Source organism: Canis lupus, chromosome 27 (assembly GCF_048164855.1).
Source record: "Canis lupus baileyi chromosome 27, mCanLup2.hap1, whole genome shotgun sequence".
Lineage (NCBI taxonomy): Eukaryota > Metazoa > Chordata > Mammalia > Carnivora > Canidae > Canis > Canis lupus.
This window is the reverse complement of record NC_132864.1, coordinates 16,658,924-16,677,862: the sequence shown is the minus strand read 5'-3', so window position 1 is coordinate 16,677,862 and position 18,939 is coordinate 16,658,924. Positions and strand designations below refer to the sequence as shown.

The 18,939-nt window shown below is 43.5% G+C and overlaps 1 protein-coding gene across 1 annotated transcript in view; it reads right to left on the bottom strand.

The window, feature by feature from the left end:
- RPH3A (rabphilin 3A) overlaps positions 1–18,939 on the bottom strand; it is a 265,480-nt gene that overhangs the window by 212,423 nt on the left and 34,118 nt on the right. The window lies entirely within an intron of this gene.

Genomic DNA, 18,939 nt, shown 5'->3' with positions numbered 1-18,939 from the left:
CAAATGAAGTGAGAATAATACTTACTCATGGGAGTGTTGTGGAAATTAAATAAGGCAGTTATTAATCACCCAGCAAGGACAATCAGTGGCTTTATTATTATGATTGCTAGTGGCAATTGAGCACTAAATATACACAGGTGCCATGGGAATGATTAGTCAGTGACCTTGTACCTACTTTCTGAGGTGGGATAATTATGTCCATTTTAAAGGTGAGGAAACAAAGGCCCAAAGAGGTGACTTGAAAGGTCACACAGCTGGTAAACTACCCAATTTCACTCCACTTCTCTCTTACTCCAGAGTTGGGAGTCCTCGGTCACTATGCTCAGAAGCCTCACATGCTTGACTCGTGTGTTCTCTGATTTTCAGGGGAAATAGAAAGGAATTTTGTTTTGGATCCTTTTAACTCCAAAGCATCAAATAAAAAATAAATTTCATTGTGAAACCCTGGGGAGGTCCCCAGGTATGCTGGCTCCCTGCACCTGTTGAAAAATCTCATCCATCAGGTTAGGGAGACAGGCAGGGGGAATTCATACTTCCTTCATACCCTCCCTTCTCGTTACCCCCAAGACATTCTGTCCAGGCACAAAGCATGTGAAATCCAGCCCCTGACATTTCCATGAGTCTTGGCCATGCCCTTATCACTTTGGCGAGAGTAGGCTCTTTTTATTCTTCTCGGCTAAATGTCTCAGCTAGGCTTCTGAGAGAACTGTATGAGATCTCAGCCCCTCCCTCTCCTGCTCCTGCATTCACTCATCCCTCCAGCAGGCATTTGCTGATCACCTACTGTGTGCCCAGAGTCATGCTGAGCACTAGGGACATGTAGTGCCCAAGACAGAGCACAGCCTCTGTCCTGATGGAGCACCCTCTCCTGAGAGGAAGCCCCACCTGTATGATGACATCACAGCGCAGGAGCCTCGACAGGAAATGACAGGTAACAGGGTGAGGGCAGGTATGCAGTTGTGGTTTAATGAGTCTAGAGCCTCAGTTCCACTGGGAACATACTTGACACGACTGAACTGTGCACTGAAAGAGGGTTGAAATGGTCAATTTTATGCGTTTTTATGGTAATTTTTTAAAACTGTCTGCCCTTCAGCTGTTGGCTAACCTTCCTCCCTTCCATCTCCTTTCAAAGTGTCTATACCCCTTGACAGTGAATTATACTCGTTTAGCTACTCTAATCATGAAATGTTCCAAATACATGAATTTGCCAGATATCTGAAGTGCATCCTTACATGGGGAAGGAATCTAGCATGTGCTGGGAGCCCACTGTGTGCCCCTGAAGAGAAGGGTTCACATTTGATACTCATAACAACTCAGCCACATAGATATTTTTCTTCCCATTTTATAGGTGAGGTAACTGAGGCTCAAAGAGCCTGAGGACATTATTTGAGAATTCATAGCTAAAAAGAGACAGCCCATGATCTGGACCTACATCTGTCCAGTCACAGTGCCTGTGACTCTCTACGCACACTGTAATTACAGTAACATTCTTTTTAAATAAAATTATCTCCCCAGAAATCTTTCTTGAACAGAACACATATTTTCTGGTGAATATAAATTAGCCTCAGGATTGCCACTGTTGGGCTATGCCAGCATTTACCAAAGCATGTGTCATACCTTAATTTCCAGAATGTTAATACATATGACATGAAAAAAAAAAAAAGTCACATGCACAAATGTGTTTGGGAAACACCGGGTTAACAAAGACCGACGTGCTTCTTATGGCAGGACTTCTCAGAGCCTTTAAAGAGGCAAGTTTACATTATGAAGCCGCAGAGGGATCCTAAACAATGCAGTATTTCCAAGACCTGACCTCAGAATCCTTTTCGACACAACCACCTTGATGTCCATGCTGGGAAATTGGTCAATTCTTTTCCAACTTTCATGGGCATGAGGATCACAGGGATGCTTGTTAAAATGCAGATTTGTGAGCCTTACCACTGAAGATTGATCTGGAAATTCTGACAATCTGGGTAGAGTCTAGAGTCTGAGCCACGTCTAACGCTGCTGGTCTGCAGACAGTTCTGTGAAGAGCCCTCGCTAGAGGCTGGTGTTCTGGTTAGTTTCAGAGCTGCTCTAGCAATGGACTTGCTCAGAACAAGAGAAGACAAAGGATGAATAAGAAATCAGAAGGCTGGGGTGCCTGGGTGGCTCAGTTAGTTAAGAATCTGCCTTTGGCTCAGGTCATGATCCCCGGGGTCCTCGGATCCTGGGATCAAGCCCCGCATTGGGCTCCCTGCTCAGCGGGCAGCTTGCATCTCCCTCTCCCGCAGCTGCTTCCCCTACTTGTGCTCTCTCTCTGTTTCTCTCTCTCACTCTCTCAAATAAAATCTTTTTTAAAAAAAGGAATCAGAAGGCTAGTCAAGGCAAGCCTCAAACATGCATGAATGAATGAGTGAGTGAATGAGTGAGTGAATGAGTGAGTGAGCGAATGAAACAAGTTAGCTGTCAACTGAACAAAGACCCAGGATGATCCAGAAATTCCGTGTCTTAACAAGAAAGAGTGAATCAAAAGGAAAGCATATCCATCAGCAAGAACTCTTGGCAACTGAGAGAAGTCCAAGTGATTTTTATATTTTAATGCTTTTGGTATACTGATAAATAATGAAGAAAGGCCAAAACAGAGGAATAGAAATTGTGGTATAGTTTAGATGCTGATACTTAATAAATTGGTGATTTCTAGCCATACATGTGACTGCATGTTAACCTAATCTGGAGAGAACATCAGAAGTCTGAATTTGAATACTTTCATCAAAGTTAGGTCAGACCTGCCTCCCTTTGTTGCAAGCCCTGGTCTCTTGGACATGCAGAAGAGAACTTATCCACCAGTGCTAGAAGTGTAACTCACTAAATTCCAGGCTATTGTTACAATCATCATCCTCCTTAACTGTGTAGCAAATGCAAATGTTTACCTTCCCAACATTCTTTTCTCCCTTCCTCCTTTCCATCAAAACTCCAGTTTTGTCCAGGGATGGATACACCTGTTATAGTTATCTTTTCCTGTGTAATAAGCCACTCCAAAACTTAGTGGTTTAAAATGACAACAACCAATAAAATAGTATCAAATAAAATAAAATGACAAAAACCATTTATTTTGCTCAGAAATCTGCTGCTTGAACAAATATCAGTAAAGGTAGCTCATCCCTGCTTCGTACAACGTGGGGAACTTGACCAGAACTGCAGGATCCGATTACGAGATGGCTCACTTATTAGCTGACAAGTTGGGTAGAGCTCAGCCATGACTGCGGGCTGGGAGCCTTGGTTCCTCTACATGGGACTCCCCATTAGCTGTTTGGGCTCCTCACAGCATGGCAGCTGGGTTCTAAGAGCAAGCATCCCAAGAAAACAAGATGGCACCTCTATTGGGTTTTATAACCCTCTTCAGAAGTCACATGGTTTCACACCACCATAGTCACAAGCTTGCTCAGACTCAAAGGACATGGACACCATCACTTAATGAAAAGAGTATCTAGATCCCATTATAAGATAGCATATAAGATGGAAGATGTTATGGTAACACTTAGATAATGCAATCTGCCGTAAGATTCTTGGTGACCCTCTCCATGGTCATCATTCTGGTTCCATTCCTTTTGACTGACTTAGGCATGCGAGGCAGTTTTAACCAATGAATTACGAGTTGGCTAACATCTTCAGAAAAAGGTATTTTTGCTCTTAAAAAGACATACACAAAAGGAAATGGAATTTCTTTCAAAACAGGACATTAAATTGCACCTGAAAATGACATCCAGAACTGAGAAAGCAATCTTATGGCCATTAGGGCTGCGGACATTAAGGTGGCAGAAGAGAAATAAGAGAAGTACATTGGTCCTTGGCGAAGTTATCAAGGTACTGAATTAATCCTGGAGTCACTGTGACTTGAAATAATAAATTTTCCTTATCGCTTAAGCCAGTTAAATAGAATTTTTGTCACAATAAAAGCATCCTTGTTAATTTAAATAGCTACCATTTACTGAGCATTTACTATGTACTCGCAGCGCATAGTACCACAGCCCTGCCACTGAGCCAAGTGTGGGACATTTGTTATCAGATTTAATCCTCACAGCAACCCATGAGGCAGGCACTGTTAATAGCCTAATTTCATAGAGAGGAAACTGAAAATCAGACAGTATGAACATTGCCAAGGTCCCAGAGCGAAGGGCAGAGCTCGGATTTGAACCTGGGGTAGAAGCACTTGTAATTCATCTCTCTTCTATAAAGACTGTCCACTGGCTCTCTGCCCCCATCCCCCTCCATTCAAAACTCCACTCCTATTTACAAGTTGATTCAAACAGCAGCTGTTGCGGCCATGAATCAGATCTACTAGAAGCAATTGCAATCTTCAAACAATTCTATGAACATACTTAAGAGTCATACTATGAAATCCAAACCAGATGTGATTTACCCCCAACGATGCTGATTCAAGTTCCAGCTGGAGTGGAAAGATGAGATTTGCCGAGGAGAGCTCGCTCTGCTTTGAAACATCCTACACCTGCCTCCTCAAAAGCAAGATTCCAATTTAGCTTGAGTACTGCTTACAGAATGGGGAGGGGGGGTAACAATCATAAACACAGATTAAGTGTTTTGCTCAAGTGTTTAAAGCACACCTTTCAGAGAACGACAAGGCTTCCTTCCATAAAATGCCTGGATAATCTATACCCAGAGAATCTAGAAAAAGCCACAGAGATAATATCATTTGACAAAAACAAAGAAACCAACAAGTGTTTAATGAAACTAAGTGTACCAACTTTAAACAAGGCAGAAACAAACACATATTGATGTTGGAAAATATGACCCTTCATTGTGGTGTCAAGGGAATCAAAGGTGACATTAAAATGAATAATGCCTGGTGGTTTGATCTAGTAAATATCAGTGCAAACTCTGGATTTTAAAGCTTCCTTTCTGCAATTCTTTCAGTATCCCCTTGTTTGACGTATCAGTCAGAAGCCTTTATATTATATCTGAACAAAACCTAACTTTAGAAGTGTCCTTAAAATGAGACCCTATTGTTTCGGGTAAATAAAATGACTAGGAACTTCAGGTACAGCTGGATCCAGGCACTCAAGTGATATGATCAAGGCTTGGTCTCTCCCCAGGTCATGATTCTGCTTTTCTCTGTGTCGAATGAATGAAGGCAGCTGTACTCTTAACACATCTCAAGCCATACAAGAGTCCACTTATCAGGATCCCTGGGTGGCGCAGCGGTTTGGCGCCTGCCTTTGGCCCAGGGCGCGATCCTGGAGACCCGGGATCGAGTCCCACGTCGGGCTCCCAGTGCATGGAGCCTGCTTCTCCCTCTGCCTGTGTCTCTGCCTCTCTCTCTCTGTATGACTATCATAAATAAATAAAAAGAGTCCACTTATCTTTCTTCTAACAATATAGTCACAGATCTCCAAAATTTCTAGCACTTGTCTGAGGTTAAAAGTCAAACCTCGACATTCAACCACACTTAATAACCCTTTCTGATCCAAGTCACTTAGAGCATCCCATTCCAAGAAACAGCTAGAATCCTGGGATATACTCACCGAAGTAAAGTAAGCAAACAAGCAGTAATTTTACTGTGCAGCTTTGAATTTAATAGAGTTGAGATGCAGGCTGGCTGCAAGAGGCAAAAATTAAATGGTGACCTTTTCAAAATTTGCTTTCTCTGATGCAAATGTTAGCCCACGGCTGCAACCAGACATTTATCATGTCTGATTAGTTGATTTATAGTCAGCCCATTCTAAACACACAGAAAACAGAAACATTGCCTAATGTAACTGCATCCAGACCCCTTTCGTAGCCAAACTCCTGAATGTTTGACTGTTCAATGTGACCCAGCCACCTGCAGTGCCCCAGACGCACAAATGTCCCATTAAGAATGACTGCATGTACACCAGAGTTATTTGTTTACACATCAATACTGAGGAACTAGGAGGAAGGAGGGTGCTTCTGCGGAGGGAGGGGGATACTGGCAAAGGAAAGGAAAGGAAAAATCTCGAGCGTTGAGAGGGAGACATCAGAGACTAAAGGATTCCCACTTGTCATGTTTGTCATTCTTCACACTCCTCCACTCCATGTCCTTCTGAGAATTTCTGATTGAGATTAAATTTCATGGCCACAATCCCCTACCTCCGCAAAGCTTACACAGACTCAGATTTCTCTGACAGTTGAGTCCATCAAAATTTAGTGAACTAAGCATCTATTGCTCCAAACTGGGATGCTCTTCGGTTCAAAAAATATTTATTGGGCATCAAGTGTCCCAGGATAACCGTCCTGAGAAGAGAGAAGAGAAGGAAGGAGAGACGGAGGAGACAGGAAAAGAGGGGGAAGGTGGTAGAGGGAAGAGAAAGGAAGAGGAGGGACAGTTAACAAGTATCTGTGTGTTGTGTAATGAGGCTGGGTGGTGCAGTGGTTAAGGTCACAGCCTTCAGCCAGAGCCTGATCTTGAACCCTGGCTCCACTGTTTCCCAGCTGTGTGACTCCTGATGAGTTACCAAACCCCTCTGAGCTTCCACTTTCTTCTTTGTAAAATGGAAATAAACCTAATCCTGCAGTACAAACATCACTGCAATATGTGCAGATCAGGTTATGGGGCTGGAGCTTAACCTCGGGCACAGCCCTACAGGGTCCTCCAGGCACTTCCAGCTACCAATATCTGCATCTTTGTGGGGCTTTCTACAGAACCAGAGATCTCTCTGGCTGTGTAAGCAGAGCCAGAAGGGCAAACCTTCTGGCCCCACCCCCACCCAGGAGGTAGCCTTTACTTTTATTCCTTGGCCCAGTCTGGAAGCGGGCTTAATGCTCCTCGTTTTTCCACCTTCCCTCCCTTTACCATTCCCACTCTTCTTGTACTTCCCAAAGAAACCACTTGCACAGGAATCCTTGCCTTCGGATCAGTTTCTGAATAGAGGCTCAGAGAGGTTGAGGCAATTGTCCAAGGATACACAGCTTTTAAATAAGGACAGTTTGCACTAGACCTATCTCATTCCCTAAAGGCTATGATCACTTACCACCTAGTCTCCCTAAAACTAATGATATTTCAGTGCTGAGGGAGGGTGGCTCTAATCAAGAGTTTTTCTAGGAACACCTGGGTAGCTCAGCAGTTGAACGTCTGCCTTTGGATCAGGGCATGATTCCGGAGTCCTGGGATAAAGTCCCACAACGGGCTCCCTGCGAGGAGCCTGCTTCTCCCTCTGCCTGTATCTCTGCCTCTCTCTTGTGTGTCTCTCATGAATAAATAAATAAAATCTTTTTTTTTTAAAGATAGTTTTTCTAGGTATCCACATTAAATGGAAAACACAGCCAAACTTGGCCATCTCCTCCTCTTCCTTGTTCCACTGATGACAAGTTGCATTTCCTCTAACATCTCAAGTCTCCTTGTCTCAACATAGGGCAACACGGCAATACTCTGCATTCCCCATCTCAGGGTACTTGAATAGATGGTTAAAGCAGCATTTCCAGAGACTTGTTCCCAAAAGCAATGTGCCTACAAGATGTGGTTGATATTTAAAAAAATAAGAGTCCTGGGGTGGGTAAAATAAGTTGAGACAGTTCTGGATTTGCCCCCTCTTGGGGCCTTATAACACCATGATGACATTAAAGGGTCTAAGAAGTCCTGCAATAAACAATTCTGTTTAACTGAGTGCTTTCTAGATATTTGTTTCTTAGGGTTTGTTTTTTTTTTAATGTAAAACCCTTTCTGGGTTATCAGAAACTAATGTTCTGTGGAACACATTTGGCAAATACTAGCTAAGGGATTGACAGAGATAGAAGCCTTCATCCTGCTTGTGATATAGGAGTTAATTAACTTGGACGGTTACCTAATTAGCATGTGTGGATCTGGCCATGGGGATACAATGTGCATAAGTAGTACATTTGGTACCGATAAGCCAACACCAACTAGATCCATCCAGGAAATATTATGATGCCAACTGGCAGGTACTTACTATCTATATCACGACATGCCAAGAAACCAATGGAGGTAGGAGAGTCTTTCTGGGAAAAGAACCATCACAAACTCTGTCTCCGGCCTCATTTCATCAGTGTCCATGCTGTTGATCATGGGTTGTGTGACACAGTGACAAGCCATAGGTGACTATAGAAGAAAATGGAAAAGCTAATGTAATATGAAAAAGGGACTGGCTCCAGGAACTATGGGAGAATTGATTTATTCAACACTCAGAAAATACCTATTCATGTCTAGATTTTACCCCAAAATATTAAGGGAGGAAGGAAGTAGACAGGGGCATAGATTGAACAACACTGGTCCTCAGTTGATAGTTGTTGAAGCCAGGTGACAGGTACATCCAGGCTCATTATACTATTCTGTCTACTTCTGCGCATGTTTGACTTGCCCATAAAAAAAGTACAAAGTATGTATTTGTCGGAGCAGAGCACTGGAGAAAAATTAGAGCAGTGTTAGAGACCCACGAGCCCCAGCTGAGACTTTCTCCATAGCCTCATTGGGAGGATTGAATGTGATTTGAAAAGAGAACACATTCTTCTCTCTGTGCTGCATGAGGTTATGTAATGCTGTGCCCTGAATCATCTCAAGTTCCACTGGGAATCATCTTATATGCCGGAGGACGACACCCTGCATCAGGGGAGATCTTCAACAAATTCATCATATGAGTTACAAAGCAAACAGAGACTGACACAGATGTCATCCACTCAAACCCGTGGCCCATTTATTTCTTAAATTGGCATTAAACATGAACATCACTGCCAGCCCCAAGAATCTTGTCTTCTGGGCAGAGAGTGCTTACTTTCTGTTGGACTCAGAAGGTGGAGATCACCTTACAGCAGAAAATCAAGCAGTAGAGAAGCGTAATGTGAGTCTGGAGGAAGGCATCAACAGAGATTTCAGATAAGTCGTTGTGGGTCACCTGGCTGAACAAAGATCTGGACAGACCCCACCCCAGGGTTTGAGACATTCATAAATTCTCAACTTCAAGAAATATGTCATCTCCAAGCTCAAAATTGTAAGCATTTGAAAAATGCTTTTTCATTGAAAAACAGGGTTCCTTATGAAAACAAAGGTAACATGACTAACGATTACTAATTTAAAGGACGATTCATAAAGATCAAGTTTTTAAATATAAGCTCCTTTGAATGCCCTAAGGGCCCAAACGATCCAGCCCTGTCTTTCTCTCAGACTTCGCCTCTGCCCTCCCCACTTATCCCCTCTGCCCTAGCCACACTGGCCCACACCCATAGGACGCTGTCCTGCACACAGTAGGGTTCTGAACACCATCCCTGGCCTCTACCTGCTAGATGCCACTGGCACCACTCCCCTCAATTAGAACAATCAAAACCATCTCCAGCCATTGCCAAATGTTCCCTGGCAGGGGGTGAACACCAGTCTTACAACCTCTGTCGTATCTTTTGTGTGTGTGGATATACAAGCTGATAAGCCACTCCAGGAGAGGCATTCTGAACATTCACTGCCCTCCAAGGAGGGTGAGTTCCATCACTTGGAGGGCCTCTTTTGGTTTATTCACTCTGCTGGATTTGAGGCATGCAAGCTTGCACCCAGGCTGGGGCAGACTGGCACTGCTTGCCATAAGAAAGGGTGAGGAATTGGATTGGGAATTTCAAGAAAGAGTAGAGGGAGTCAAAAGGCTAGACTAGACCCCTTACCCCAATGGAAAGAAAACCCAATGCCAGGTAGACCCAAAGAACAAAAATGTCCGGGATCCCTGGGTGGCTCAGCGGTTTAGCGCCTGCCTTCAGCTCAGGGCATGATCCTGGAGTCCCAGGATCGAGTCCCGTGTCAGGCTTCCTGGATGGAGCCTGCTTCTCCCTCTGTGTCTCTGCCTCTCTCTCTCTGTGTGTGTGTCTCTCATGAATAAATAAAAATAAATAAATAAATAAATAAATAAATAAATAAATAAGAACATAAATGTCCAATGATATTTTTTTTCTAGTTGTCAATATTGGTTTGTGTGATGCAAGCCCACCTCTATCTCACTATGAAATCTCCAGCAAAGTTCACACTGCTCAATAATGCTTTCATGTAACGGGCTTCTCTTGAGGACCCTGAAGAGATAGAGTTTTGTGTCCAGGTCACCACAGGTTAAACACAAAACAACATGAGCAGAGGCAGAAGCCAGAGGACAAGGGGACCATGGCCCTCTGAGTTCCCCTCTGAGCACCTGTAAAAACTCTACAGACAGGGGCAGGTCAGGGATAATGCAGCCCCCACAGCGCTCTGTTTCCTTCACATGGAATATCCTCCCACTGCGCCACACCTGTCCACCCTGCCAGTTCATCAGGCCCACCAGGTGCCAGCTCGGCCATCACTTCCCACCCCAGGTCCTGAGCCCACCATGTTATAATAACCTGCTGAGGGATCCCTGGGTGGCGCAGCGGTTTGGCGCCTGACTTTGGCCCAGGGCACGATCCTGGAGACCCTGATCGAATCCCACATCAGGCTCCCGGTGCATGGAGCCTGCTTCTCCCTCTGCCTGTGTCTCTGCCTCTCTCTCTCTCTCTGTGTGACTATCATAAATAAATAAAAATTTAAAAAATAATAATAACCTGCTGAATGTCCATCTCCCCTCCCCCACCAGACTGAGAGATACAACAACAAGGACTGTCTGTTCACCCCAATATCTCCATTGCCTACCTGGCCCAGAGGGAGCCATCAACAACTATTTGTTGGACAGCTGCATGCCCAGTTGGCCAGAAGAGAAGGTACAGACAGGAAGTAGATGCTACTGTTGCCCTACCCAGAACCTCTGCCAAATGGGTGCACCATCCCCCAACTGTTATGGGTGTTGGCTGCTAAGCACTCACAGTTGCATCCTTCCCCAAAGAATTGTTCTCCAAATGGGAGCCACCTCTCCCAGGAGAATACACCATAACCCACCCCTGGAGCAGCCCACAGCTAATCTCCAGCTGACATTGTGGTACAGAAAGCTGGCCCCTGTGTCTCAAGATGCACCAACTCCAAGGTGTCATTTATACTCCAGAGTCCCCCACCCCCCACCCCCAGGATCGGGCTAAAGATCTCTCCTCCTGGGCTTTTTTCCTGCCTTTTCTCATTCCCTTTCTTCTGAGAACGCTCCCCTCAAAAAACTATTTGAACAAGAATTCCCACCTCCGAGAATCCTAAAATGGGAATAAGTCATTGTGACATCAGAGAGGAGATCATCAGAGAAACCCAGATCTTTCTGTACCTCTTCTTAGCTCCACGACTTTGGGCAAATTACAATACATCTCTAAGCTTCAGTCTGCTCATCTGTAATACGGGGGATAGTCATGACACCTACTTCAGAGGGTTGTTGTAATGAGCCAGTGATTTAATGTATATATAAAGCTCTACCACAGTGCCCAGCACATGGTAAGCCTTTGAGAGATAGCATCTGTTATTATTACCATCATTTTTATTATTACTCTCCACCCAACTGAGAGTCAAATGTAAAGTGTATTCTCCAACTGCACCACAACAAACAAGCAAAATCAGGTTAAGAAAAAAAAAAAAAAGCCACATCAGTAGCTAATTGTTCAAAAGGGAGAAATTAAGCTCAAGAAAGTGAGCTTTTCCTTGTTGTGGTAAAATTAAACTCAACACAGAAAAACAGGTTAATTTCTTGGGAAAGTAATAATCTCATCACTGGGAAACATCCTATATGAGCTCTGTGAGCCTGAGACCTTCAGAGAAGTGTTTATCAACGAGGATTTTAACACCCTGGCCTTTTCATCTAGAGTCAATCGATAAGCATCTCCAGGCCCCTCTTACGTTGTGATTAGCTGTTTTTCATTATTTATGATTTGCTACATACGGATGAGATAAGGTTTTCACAGATTCCCTACATGCCAGGAATTAACAGCATAGAGAATTATGAAAGTACGAGGCATTGGGCCAAACCTTGAATAAATGACACACTGCTTCTCTCTGGGACCCATGCCCACTGCCACACCCTGGTCTAAGCCACCATCAGGAGCCTTTTCCCTTGTCTCCCTACTTCCTTTCTCACCCCAGTACTGTACATTCCCCTCTCAGAAGCCCGGGGGATCCTGTTCAGATATAAAGTTTGATCATGTCACTACTCTCCTCTAAAGCCTCCCGTGGCTCCCATCTTAATCAGAATGACAGTCAAAGTCCTACAGTGGCCCCAAGGCTCTATCCAATCTGTTCCATATCACCTCACTGGCTTTACCTCTTACTACTCTCCACTTTGCTTGCTCTACCTCCAACCAGACTGCCTTCTTTGCCTTTGGGTAAACATTTCAGATATACTTCAACCTCAGGGCCTTTCACTTGCTGTTCCTGTTGCGTGAGGTACTCTTCCCTAGTTATTGATATGCCTCATCTTCTCACTTCTTCAGATCTCTGCTCATATATCACCTTGTCAGTGAAGACTTCCCTGACTTCTCTTAGTGGAAGACACACCCACCCTCTCCCACACTCCCTATTTCTTTCTCAGTTTTATCTTTTTTTCCCTAGCATTTAATGTCTATTTGCCCCACCAGGTCACACCATGTGAGCAGGAATCTCTATGTTGTTCCTTGCTATAACCTCAGCACCTAGGAGAGTGTCTGGCACAAAAAATAAATAGTGGACTAAATGTAATATGTAATATAAATATAAGTAGTATTAACATCATATATAATCATATGTAAGTGCATATATAGTATATTTATATTATAATTATAACACAATGAAAAATAATACATGTATTTATAATTATCAATTGCAAATATAAACATTATTTATAGGATACATAATATATTCATATATATTCACATATAATACATGTGTCTTAATTTAGCCTGCTATAGCAAAAATATCAGAGGCTGGGTGGCTTAAATAACAAACAACTATTTCTCACAGTTCTTGTGGCTTAGGAGTTAAGGATCACGGCAGATTCCATGTCTGGTGAGGACTCACTTCCTGGTTCATAGATGGCCATCTTCTCCCTCTGTCCTCACATGGCAGTAGGGGTAAGGAAGCTCTCTGAGGTCTCTTTTTTTTTTTCCTAAAGATTTTATTTATTTATTTACTTAGTTGGTTAGTTATAAACTATTATTCTATCTATCTATTTACTTGAGAGAGAGAGAGAGCAGGGTAGGAAGAGAGGGAGAGAAGAATCTCAAACAGACTCCCCACTGAGTGAGGAGCCCAATGTGGGACTTGATCGCACAACCATGAGATCATGACCTGAGCTGAAATCAAGAGTCTGACACTTAACCAACTGAGCCACCCAGGCGCCTTTCTGGGGTCTCTTTTTTAAGAACTCTAATCCCATTCCTGAGGGCTCCACCTTATGACCTCATCACCTCCCAAAGGCCCCCACCTCTTAATATCATCACCTTAGGGGTTCAACATATGAATTTGGGGGCATACAAACATCCAGCCCATAACAATATGTAACACATAATAATGCATGCAATACATAATAATATGTAAAATATATTACCTAAAAACTAAATCAATTAAAAATTTAAAAATTTTAATAGTAAACCATATTACCTGTAATTATAATAGGTGATATATTATAACTATATTATAATTATAAAAAATATATAGGTGCATAATACAAATAGTACTATTGAAAGGGAGCTGCTCAATAAATATTCACTGAAGGAATCAACTAATTAATTGTTAACATTCATGCCCAGAACAACTCTTCAGAGCACTGAACTCCCTTCCCACCAATCCCACTAACTTCCCACAAGGCCCCCACACCCCTCCTCCTGCCCCCTCCAGGTCTATGATAGGGCTGGCCTCCTTGCCCTGAAAGTTTTCTCTACCCACAAGTCCAAATCCTAGTCTAACTATCCCTCTAGCCCCAGTTCAAGTACACAAGTCACCTCAGGGACTTTTCTCATTATCCCAGCCTCTGGGACAATTCTCTTTACTAACTGAGGATGGCACTAGCCCTCTCTGCTGGGCAAGCTGATATGTGATCATGTTCAATTTAACACTTCATCACTTATTTGATCATTCTTTGTGTATTAATCCTGTCTGCCTCTACCCAGGAGAACTTAATAAATGTGTGGTTTTGTTCTGAGATCAGAGACCAAGCTACAAGAATTGTCCCTCATATTTTCTTATAGCGCCCAGACCCAGAGTAATAATTCAATGAACATATTTTGAAATTTCAAATGCCCTAGGGTAGAATATTTGCTATCCAGCAAATATTCACTCCCTCCCTTTCCTTACCTCCATTGAAGGAGTGTGTCCCAGCCCCTTAGATGTGGACTTGACTACGGACCTGCTTTGGCCAGTGGAATATAAACAGAAATGACAAGCGGATATGGACTTTTATAGCATCACTGTGGCTGCTGTGTTGAGAACGGGCTGATGGAGGGCAAGTAGGTTGACCTGGATGATAGCAGTGCATGTGGTAAAAAGTGATCAGACCCTAGAAATGGCTTAAATGGGGAGCAGACAGGATTGGCTGGTGGATTACACGTGGGACGTAGAGAGGAAGAGAGGAATCAAGGTGATGCCAGGTTTGGAGCCAGAGCAACTGGAAGGATGGAGTTGCCATCTGATAGCGGAGGCTGTGGAAAGAGCAAGGGTTTGTTTGGAGACTGATTTTGAATGAATTTGATTTGTGGTCCCTATTGAACCCCCCTAGAGGAGAGGATGAGGAGAAGCTGGACTCACAAGTCTAGAATTGATGAGAACCATCAGGCTGGAGACCAGACATCTAGAAGTTACATCCTGAATGGTACTTTAGGTCAGATTTAGGTGGAGAAAAGAAGAGGTCCAAGGAAGGCCTGAATCCTGGGATGCCACACTGTTTAGAGGTCGAGGAACCAGCTAAGGAGACTGAGGAGTAGCCAGGGAGGTAGAAGGAAAACCAAGAGAATGTGCTGTCCTGGAAGCCAAGTGAAAACGCAGGACATGTAATGGGTATTTGTAATTCGCCTCCTCAGCACCCAACCCTCTTCTTTCAGAAATTGCCTCCAATTCTCACTTGGAGATCTACTCCTTCTCTACCAAGACCACCTGATCTGGGTGGGGCTCTACTCCCAGCTCCCAAGCATAGAGCATCATGACCTAGCCGGTCAGTAAAAATGCTGAGTTTCACTAGCCAGGAATTGGCTTAGTGATGAGCATGTGATTTCAGTCAAATGAATCAGGGTGAATCTCAGGACTTCTGCAGAAACAATTAGGAAACTATTTTCAGCAGGAGTTGAGCCTTGTAGGGCAGCAACCACCTTACCACCATGAGAGCAGCTTATCTGTGAATGAAGCCCACACAAAGAAAATAGAGTCTGGAGGTAGAAAAAGTAGATCCTGGTGACTTCACTTGAACCTGGATCAAGCTACACCTGAAGCCTAGACTTCTGACTTGTGTAAGCTTTTTAGCCTATGCCAATTTGGGTTGGATTGTTTTTTAACTTGGATAAAATAGTTCTAATTCAGCAAGGGAATGGATAAAAACCATTAGGATGTGTCCATCTGATACAATATTATTATATCACTAAAAAGAATTTGGTAAATCTGTACCTGTTCACCTGGAAATATGTCCATGAACATTAGTAAGCAAAAAAAAAAAAAAAGCAAAAAGAAAATCATACTTCATTCCCACAATGATGGCTATAATCAAAAAGATGATTAACAATAATGGTTGACAAGGATGTGGAGAAACTGGAACCCTTATACATTGCTGATGGGAATTTAAAATGGTGCAGCCTTTGAAAAACAATTTAGTAATTCCTCAGACTGTTAAAGATAGAAATCACTCTAAGATCCAGCAATTCCATGCCTAGGTATATGCCCAAGGGACTTGAAAACATACATTCACACAACATCTTGTACACAAATGTTCACTAATATTGTTAGCAGTATTATTCATAAACGCCAAAAAATGGAAACAACCCAAATGTTCACCAACTGATAAACAAATAAATCGAATGTGGTCTATTCAAACAATGGAATATCACTATTCAGGCATAAAAAGGTAGGAAGCACTGACACATGCTACAGCATGAATGAGCCTTGAAGACATGATGCTCAGTGAAAGAAGCCAGACACAAAAGATCACATATTGTATGATTCCATTTTTGTGAGATGTCCAAAAGACGCAAATCTATAGAAACAGAAAATAAATCGGGATGACCAGGGCCTGGGGAAGGGTGACGGGAAAGAGGGAGTAACTGTCAATGGGTGTGGGTTTCTTTCAGCGGGGATGAAAATGTTCTAAATTTAGATTGTGTTGATTTAGATTAAGGTTGCATAATGCTACCACTATACTACAAATATTGAATTGTACCCTTTAAATGGGTAAATTGTATGGTGTATAGATTATGGTTTTTGTTTATTTATTTATTTAAGAGATAGTGAGAGGGAGAGCACGAGCAGGGTGGGAGAGGGAGAAGCAGGCTCCCTACTGAGCTAGGAGCCCAATGTGGGGCTCGATTCCAGGACCCTAAGATCATGACCTAAGCCAAAGGCAGATGCCTAACCAGCTGAGCCACCCAGGCACCCTAAAACTGTTTTTTAAAAAGCAAATTTTGGACCAATGTGTGTAGTATGATCCTACCTTGCTAATAAATAAATATGATAAAAAGCAAGACAATTGCATGTGTGAGTTTCTATGTTACAAGATGAAAGGCATTTAATTCCACAGATTCCTCTTGAGATGAGCTATGGATTTGCAAGGAAGAAACATTTCAACAAGAAACTTGGGGAGGGTAGGAACCCAAGACATGCCCAAAGAACAAGATGTGGTCCGTGTGGTAGAAGAAAGGAGACTTGGGAATTTAGGAAGGAGGTGGAGGAGGAGGCAACACTGAGCACTGCTAGAAGGAAAAGACAAGGAAGCAGCAGCCCCAGCAGTGACAGGGCCAAGGGCAGCACTTGACGCTGGCTGGGGTATGCCTTGGAGGGATACCAGAACATGCCACCCCAAAATATGTCTCTTCCTATTATTTTGAGCTAAAGGCCATTGAAAACCAGCAGACACAGGAAAGGCTCTAAAACCAGGGCACATATTTTCTTTTTGTAAAGGAAATTTCCATGTATAGGGATGTCTCCCTCTCCTTAACTCTGGTCAGTGGTGAAGGCACCCTTAAATCAGCATAACAACCCTTTTTAATTCCTACTTATTGATCATACTTTTCCTGTTCACCTTCCCAAACTTGCATCCCCTTGCATCAATAAGCCCCAGGACAAGTCCCTTTTCCTTAAGCCAAAGATAGTATATCAGACCAAGCTCTAACTGGGTGTGGCCATGTGTTACGTATGCAACGCACATGTTAATAAACTTCTGATTGTTTTTCTCTTGTTAATCTGTCTCTTGTTTCAGAGCCCCAGCTAAGAACCCAGAAGGGTAGAAGGAAAAAGGTTCATGACATCCCCTGATCCCTTGTAATGTTATCTCTTCCTCTGCCTCCTCTAAGTAGGTCCCGTTAACTCACGGGCTTTTGTACATATGGACAGATTCTTCTGCAAGAATTCAAAGATAGGGATGCCTGGGTGGATCATTGGTTGAGCGTCAGCCTTCGGCTCAGGGTGTGATCTCGGGGTCCTGAAACTGAGTCCCACATTAGGCTCCCTGGGAGGAGCCTGCTTCTCCCTCTGCCTATGTCTCTGCCTCTCTCTGTGTCTCACATGAATAAATAAATAAAATCTTAAAAAAAAAAAAAAGAACTCAAAGATTAGTTGGTGAAATGTCTGCCTTTGGCTCAGGTCATGATCCTGGGGTCCTGAGATGGAGACCCACATCAGGCTCCTTGCTCAGTGGGGAACCTGCTTCTCCCTCTGCCTGCTGCTCCCCCTGCTTGTGCTGGCTCTCAATCTCTCTCTCTCTCTCTGTTTCTCTCTGTGTTTTTCTCTGTCTCTCTCTCTCTCTCTGACAAAATCTAAGAAAGAAAGAAAGAGAGAGAGAGAGAAAGAAAGAAAGAAAGAGAAAGAAAGAGAGAGAGAAGAAAGAAAGAAAGAAAGAAAGAAAGAAAGAAAGAAAGAAAGAAAGAAAGAAAGAAAGAAAGAAAGAAAGAAAGAAAGAATAGAAAAACTCGGGAAGGATAAAGTCTACACCAGTAATAGTGATTACTTCTGTTGGTAGGATGGACAGTGAAGAACCAGAGGACTTTGATTTTGTTTCTTTTACATGCTCCTGTCCTGTTTGAACTTTTCACAACAAACACAAACTATTCTGTCCTTCTGAAAAGGTAAAAAAGACAACTCAAACACCACCTCCTCCAGGAAGCCTCCGAGGCAGACATACTTGGGCTCCTCAGCATTGCAATTACACTGTTCCTTCTGCTATTTCAGTGCTTGCCACGTGAGGAGAACTGACTGTCCTGGGTGCCCTGGAGGACAGAGGTTGTTCATTTTGTCTCTCTGATCCTGAGCCTATGAAGGTAACTTAGTAATACTCTCCTAGGAATGAATGAATGGGCACTGAGTGAGTGAATGAATGAGCTCAGCTATGCCCACAAGCAACACTAGATCCCACCAGCCTTTGCCCAAGCTCGTCCTACTGAGACAGCTAAATGATGAGTGGCCATTGGGGATGCTGGGCACCCCCCTGCAGGTGCCTGAGATTAATTACACACTGCCAATACCTTCCCCGGTGTGGATTTGCAAGTCTTAATTACATGCAGGGAAGCAGCAGGAGCCCTCACTCCCCAACCTAGACTCCAGAGTCTCTTGGTGTTATTCTTTGCCCCCTTTCTCTTTTCTTTCCAAGAGCTCCAGCTCCCGAAGGAAAGCTAGGGACAAAGATGGGGTAGAAATGTGCTTCAAACAGGGAGGGAGAGTGGGCTCAGCTGCAGAAGGCATCTCCACTTGGCTTCAGACTTCAGGCTCACAAGGGGAAAAATGGTTCCCTGTATTCTTAGGAAATGGCTCAAGCCAGAGGTGATGGTGAGGGGCTGGGTTCTTGCCCAGAGTCACATCTGCATTATAAACACCTCTGCAAGCACACCCCCCACACCCCCCACCTCTCCCCCACACCCCACACCCCACACCCCGCCAGGAAGATGGTATGTTTT